This window comes from Cornus florida, unplaced genomic scaffold, assembly GCF_030987335.1.
Source record: "Cornus florida cultivar Cherokee Brave unplaced genomic scaffold, ASM3098733v1 CherokeeBrave_3.0.0_Hap2_Chr04, whole genome shotgun sequence".
NCBI lineage: Eukaryota > Viridiplantae > Streptophyta > Magnoliopsida > Cornales > Cornaceae > Cornus > Cornus florida.
Genome location: NW_026775574.1, coordinates 74,854,090 through 74,861,030, shown reverse-complemented (window position 1 = coordinate 74,861,030; position 6,941 = coordinate 74,854,090). Strand labels below are relative to the sequence as shown.

The following is a 6,941-nucleotide window of genomic DNA, read 5'->3' as shown; positions in this document are numbered from 1 at the left end:
GGATTAAGTCTTGAATTTTTTCTTTCAAGAGGAGGGACTGAGTTATTATCTTTGTCAGGATCTAGTCTGGAGGAAGTAGAAGGACGAGAATGAGTCAGAAGGCGTTGTTCATCAAAGCCTATTCTAACTGTTCCGTCAATATATTCTTAGATTCTATCAAGATTGTAGATATCATTTTGTATTTTTAATGGATGATTTTCATTCTCAAGAAACCACTCATTTGGTAAAGAAATATATTTCCAAGCAATAGTTTTCTTGAGTTGAATATTAGCATCAGCAGAACTACTTTCAATTAATAGAGTATGGCCCTTAGCATCCTTTTTTATTGCTTTAATGTTGAGATTTGTTCCTCTTGTCTTATAATAAATTCGGTAGATAAGACCTAGAGGTTGTGAACCAGGGTGCATTTTGTAACCAGAAGTTTTAATGTTAAGGGTTAATGCTTTTAATAAGTGAGGATCGATTAAACTGAAGGTTAGATCAAGGTAGCAATTAAAATGAACTGGACCATTACAGAGACTGGTTTGGACTATTCCTAGGAGACTATCATCATATTCTAGGAATCTAGCATCACGAAGAGCTAAAAGAACTGAGGCATTAAGACCAGCACCACCGAATGGATTAATGGCCACTTGGACTAATACTATGTGAATAAAATTGGATCCACGATCTTTATGTTTCTTGATTGCTTTACTAATGAGTAACTGGCATTTTTCATGTTCTATATATATATATATATATATATATTGTAATTTTAGTGGTGCAATATTAAAATTTCATAATATATAATTCCAAAAAGAAAAAATCACTACTATACTAGGGTTAAATGATCTAACACTCGTTTCAGTTTATTGCTATTGTATTAAATCTCATCCAATTTTGCTTTCACACCCCTTTTTAAAGTACTAAAAATGTGAGTTTATTATTATATCATTGACTTTATTTAACCATGAAAAATATGTTGCTGATGTGTATAAACAAAATGTGAAATGACAATATTACCACCTCTACTCTACTGTTATGAAACTTCACCGTTCTCTAAAATGGCTTCCAAGGCCGAGAGAAGAAGACAGCTGCCAAAGGAGGCGACGTCCTAATAGAAGAAGAAAATGTCAGAGAAGAGTGGAGGACCAAAGACCATGGGGATTTCAAGATGAGTTTCAGAACGGTAACCATGGGGATTTCTCGATGTCCGGTGAAGTGAAGGACCAGAGATTGGTTGGGTGTGAGGACCAGAGAGTTGGTCGGCGAGTTGGCAGGGGCGACAAGGATGGTGGGGTTCGATGACTGTTCTGGCGGTGGGTTGGCTGACAGAGGCGAACCATATGTTGTTGCCGACGATGATGATGACGGTGAAGTGATTGGATTGAGCAAGAAGAAACCCGGCCAGACCCGGACCCATCCATCGTTTAACGGCGTGCCCACACCTCACAAGATCCACAACGTCGTCGAACACCAGCAGCCGCTGCTACAACCGATTTAGGGCCTCTCTAAGCATAAATCCAGTCATCGTCCCATCAAAGGTACGTAATACCTTGTATATAGATATGTTATTCATATACAAATTCATACAAATACACGCATATATACACACACGTTGATTGTTTAATGGACACTATGCGATTTGACTAATTTTGCTGCTGTTGTTGGTACTGTAATGAGTTGGAATTAGAATTAACAAATGAAATTCATGAAGTGAGTAATCAATTGTGCTAAATTTAGTGAGAAATGTATGTGAATTTTAACTTGATCTGTATTTAATTTTACAATAAAATCATTCGGTGCTCTTTTCTGATATTTTAGTCCTTGCTACTTGGGGACCGATTAGTGTTCTTCAGAACTGTATTTTTTTTTTTCCTTCCGCTTTTGAATTGGTAATTTTGCATTCATTTTTTTGGAATTAGGTAAGGATAGCAGTTGACGTCAGCATCTTATCCTTTTTTGAGCAAAATCCTCAATCCTCGTGCATCAAAGACAGACTCTCGTCGTCATCGGTGGCACGTACAATTGCTGGAGACAAATGATAGAGATGGATCTTGAACAAAACAATGGATGTGGCGATTGTAGAAGTCGTGAATTGTGATCATCGGTCATCCCCATGGTCGTGATCTCCTCTTTCATCTCTTTCGTCTCTCCATTCCTTCTCTTTGAGCAAACCATCAAAAGATTTGAGAGAGAGAATGAAAAAATTGAAATCTTCTAATTCATTTGTTTACTGATTTTCTAAAGAGCTTCTCTCTGGGAGAGGATTTTGAGAGAAACCCGGTTGTTTTCTGGTCATTATTTTGCTTCTTTCAGTCTCAAGGCTTCTGTTTACGGCATTGTATTATTGATAAAGGGAAAACACATTGGTTTCTTGGACTTTTCCTTCATTTTCCTTCACTTTCTCTCCTTTTAACTCCTGTGTTCATCTGGTTTTTTTTTTTCTTTTTCTTTCAATCCAATGAGTCTTCAACACATCAAGAACTTGAAGATTCCAAGCTCAAAGAACTTGTTACCTAGTTTGGTCCTCTTTTAATCATGTACTCTCCGGTATTGATTTGTGAGAGGACTGGTGATGAATCCGTCATAGGAGAAGTGCATAAGAAAGAGAGGAAACGAGTGGAGGGTAAAAAGGTCTAACAATTTTTAAGAATAATAATGTATTTGAAATAATAGAGGGTAATTTAGGTATTTTATTTTACAATTTTAAAAAGAGGGGATGTGAGAGTTAATTAAATCAAACCTTAAGGAGTGTATTAGCAACTTTTGCTTAGGTTTAATATGTGAGCAATAAATTGAAACTCAGAGGATGTGAGAGCACTTAACCCAAAAAAAAAAAAAAAAAAATAGTGGACCCCACTAACATGCTAAGGATATCTAAGTTTACCTTTGGTGAGACAACATTTACTTTCTTGATATCACTAGTGAATATATTTTGTTAACAACCCATCAATTCTAAGAGTTTAAGGGAAAGGATGTAATTTTAATATTTAAATCCATCGAGACCTTCCCTAATGTATGTTGCATTATTTTGGCCCAACATGTTTCAATTTTAATTGTTAAGGAAAGAGGTGAGGTCTGATACTAATTTTAATTATTGGGGAAATGGGTGAGATTTGATACCATGTGGTCCATGTTAACAACCATAGGAAAGGATATTTAGTTAAGAAAAAAATTATACCTTCCACATTGAAATAAAAAAAAAAAAAGAAAAAAAAGTGAGATTTTAAGTAAGTATTTACATTTTACAGAGAAAACAAATGATAGAGAAAAAAATCATAAACGGATAAGAGAAATTTTACAATAAGAAAGAAAAGTGATAAAGAAAAAAATCAAATAATAAAAAGGCTAAAAAAAAAAAAAAAAAAACAAGAGAACTAAAAATATTTGGATTAAAATAAAAAGGTAAAAGGTTATTGGAAGAAAGAGATTATAATTGTGATTTGTTCCTTTTGGACTCAGCAAGAAAAAAAATTTGGATGATTGATTATGTTTATATTGAATGTTTAGTTTTGGATGTTACAAATAACAATAATGAATTGGAGGAGTAGATTTTCATCATCGGTTTAAGTTTTTATTATTGGATTATCATGACCTTGGATCTTAAAAGTGGTAGAGTTTTGAGATATCTATTTTATTTCCTTTTCTTCGGTAATTATGCTAAGATACCTTCTTTTTTTTTTTAATTTTTTTTGAAAGGTAAAGTTAAATTTTTATAAATAAAGACCAAATTACAAATGTTGATAGTTAGCCCAGTGTCATGCCCCGCAACCAAGAGGCTACACCACGCAGGCGCCACGCAGACGATGACATGGAATCTGCATGGACCGGAGCTTTCCAGACTTCTCTACACAAGTATGGAACTTTCCAAAATTCTCTAGATTAGTGTGGAGTTGTCTAGCCTTTTTCTGGACTTGTCTAGAGTTGTATAGAATTCTCTAGACTTGTCTTGAACATTGTACATAGTTCAAGAATTGTGTAGATATTTCTTTGAAGGAAACTAGACACTCAATCTAGGCCACACATTTGTATACATCTAGAATGTTCTTGTAAGGCCAAAGGCCTATAAATAGGATGTGGGAGTTCATTTGCTCCTTACCAAGTAACTAAGTTGTAATCTTCTCCTTTCAAGCAATACAAGTTCTATACATTCCCAAACTCTCTTGCTCACTTACCTAATCTCTTCCTACACACCTAAGTAAGCAAAACACTTGTCTAGCCTTAGTCTTCACTAAGCTAGCACACTCAGGTAGGCTGACTTAGCACTTCAAGGGGGCTTGAAAGTGTCTAAGGCTGCACAGGAGCTTGGAAAGGTTCAAGTCTGTGACAGTTGGTATCAGAGCTAAGGTCGTGAGGCATCACACCTTGTGTGTAGGAAGCTATGGCGGAGTTATCAGACGTAATTGGCACCCAAGAGGAGGATCTACGTGGAAGGGAAACAAATCTCCCTCCAGTCGGAGTGACGACGAGGGCTAGGTCGAAGGACATCATGGCAGGCTTAGAGGCATGTGTGGCAAACATGGAGGGGTCCATAGCCAACATGTTGGAGCAGCTTAAGGATGCTCACCAGCGCATGGATGGGCTAGAGTCGGAGAACGCTAAGGTCCAGAATGCTGTCAAAGGGTCACTCAATGCCTTAAATGGTGACTTTTGGTAGGAGCTCCAAGTACTTCAAGAAGTTATGTTGGGCGAGTTTGCCACCCTACGTGGCTATGTTGATCGGGAGCTTGGCACTTTCCGCAAGCAAATGGAGGAAATGCGAGCGGACTGGGCATTGTCCAAATAGGCGGTGGCGTTCGGCATAGCTACTATAGGGGTAGTAGTACCCCGAGTTGATATTCCCAAGCCTAAGTGCTACGGTGGGAACCGGGTAGCGAGGGAGTTGGAGAACTTCCTCTTCAGCATGGAGCAATACTTTGAGGCTACGGGCATGACAGATGAGACCATCAGGATACAAACGGCGACCCTTTACCTCACCGACCATGCCATGCTATGGTAGAGAAAAAGTATGGTGACATGGCCAAATGTACGGTCTCTATTGATACTTGGGCTGATTTTATAAGGGAAATTAAGAAGCATTTTTATCCTGAGAATACCGAGGATGAAGCCAGGGGCAGACTCCAAAGGCTAAAACAGGTTGGGTCGATCCGGGACTATGTGAAGGAATTCACTAATTTGACTCTTGAGATCCCGAATCTATCCGACAAGGACTCTTTTTTCTTCTTCATGGATGGTTTGCAGTTGTGGGCCAAGACGGAGTTGAGGCGGTGCAACGTGCAAGACCTTGCCACAACTATTGCAGAGGCGGAGTCTTTTATTGATTTCAACTCCAAGAAGGAACCCTCCTCCAAGCCAAAAGACAAAGACAAGGATAAGGGGAGGTATGCTGGCAAAGGTGGGGGAGACAAGGGCGCTACACCCCATAAGGATTGGTCCTGTAAGCCAGGTGATGGTGGCCATGGTGGCAAAGAGGGAAGGGAGAACAAGGAAGGAGCACCCAAGCCTAAGGGCTCATGCTTCATATGTGACGGGCCACATTGGGTGAGGGATTGCCCTAAGAGGAAGACCCTTAATGCCATGACAAACCACTATGAGGAGCAACAACAGCAACAGAAAGAGCAGATGGGTTCACTGCAAATCCTTAATGCCATCAAGGCTAAAACTGAAGTCCCTAAGGTGGCGGCTAAGGGGCTAATGTTCGTGGAGGCGAGCATCAATGGGACACCCACACGTGCTTTGGTGGACACGGGTGCATTCCACAACTTTGTGAGCCTTGATGAGGCCAAGAGGTTGGGCCTCAAGTATAGCAAAGAAGGGGACTCCATGAAGGCAGTTAACTTGGCAGCAAAGGCTATACATGGCATGGCACACGGCGTCCAAGCATGCATTGGCGAGTGGGGCGGCCACATAGATCTATCGGTGGTACCCATGGACGACTTCAAACTAGTCTTTGGGTTGGAGTTCTTAGACAAGGTGAGAGCTTTCCCCATTCCTTTTGCTAACACTATGTGTATTATAGAAGGCAACACAGCATGCATGGTTCCAGTAGAGTGAGGCGCTAAGTTAGAAGCCCATGCCTTGTCAGCCATGCAGTTCAAGAAGGCCTTCAGGAAGGGGGAGACTAGCTATCTTGCTACGTTGATGGAGATGCCCGATTATGAGCTAGTCCCTTCCCCACAAGAAGAGGTACCTAAGGAGGTACGAGCCGTGCTAGATGAGTACATGGACGTGATGCCTAAGGAGCTACCCAAGAAGCTTCCACCTAGGAGAGAGGTGGATCATAAGATTGAGCTAGAACTGGGTTTTAAACCCCCTGCTTTAGTGCCTTACCGGATGGCACCCCCAGAGTTAGAGGAGTTGCGGAGGCAACTCAAGGAGCTATTAGATACGGGCTACATTCGACCCTCGAAGGCCCCATATAGCGCACCGGTGTTGTTCCAAAAGAAGAAGGACGGGTCCTTGCGCATGTGCATCGACTACCGGGCGCTCAACAAGGTGACTATCAAAAACAAGTACCCCATTCCTCTCATTGCCGATCTTTTTGATCAGCTTGGTGGAGCACGCTTCTTTACTAAGCTAGACTTGCGCTCGAGGTACTACCAGGTGCGGATAGCGGACGAGGATAAGCCTAAGACTACATGTGTGATGAGGTATGGCTCTTATGAGTTTCTTGTTATGCCGTTTGGCCTCACCAATGCACTTGCTACTTTTTGTACTTTGATGAACAAGCTCTTCCATCCCTACTTGGATTGCTTTGTGGTAGTGTACTTAGATGATATTGTTATGTATAGCACCACTCTAGAGGAGCACGTGCAACACTCGAGGGCGGTCTTCCAAGTCCTACGAGAGAACGACCTATATGTGAAGATAGAGAAATGCTCCTTTGCCCAAGAAGAGGTGTTGTTCCTAGGGCATAAGATACGGGATGGCAAGCTGATGATAGATGAGGCAAAGGTGAG

General features: G+C 40.7%; 1 long non-coding RNA gene across 1 annotated transcript; it reads left to right on the top strand.

Moving 5' to 3' along the window:
* Positions 1–1,056: 1,056 nt before the first annotated feature.
* On the top strand, positions 1,057–3,394 carry LOC132303555 (uncharacterized). Its single transcript, XR_009481278.1, has 2 exons — positions 1,057–1,523; positions 1,905–3,394. It is a non-coding gene; the product is annotated as an uncharacterized LOC132303555 (long non-coding RNA).
* The last annotated feature ends 3,547 nt before the right edge of the window (positions 3,395–6,941 follow it).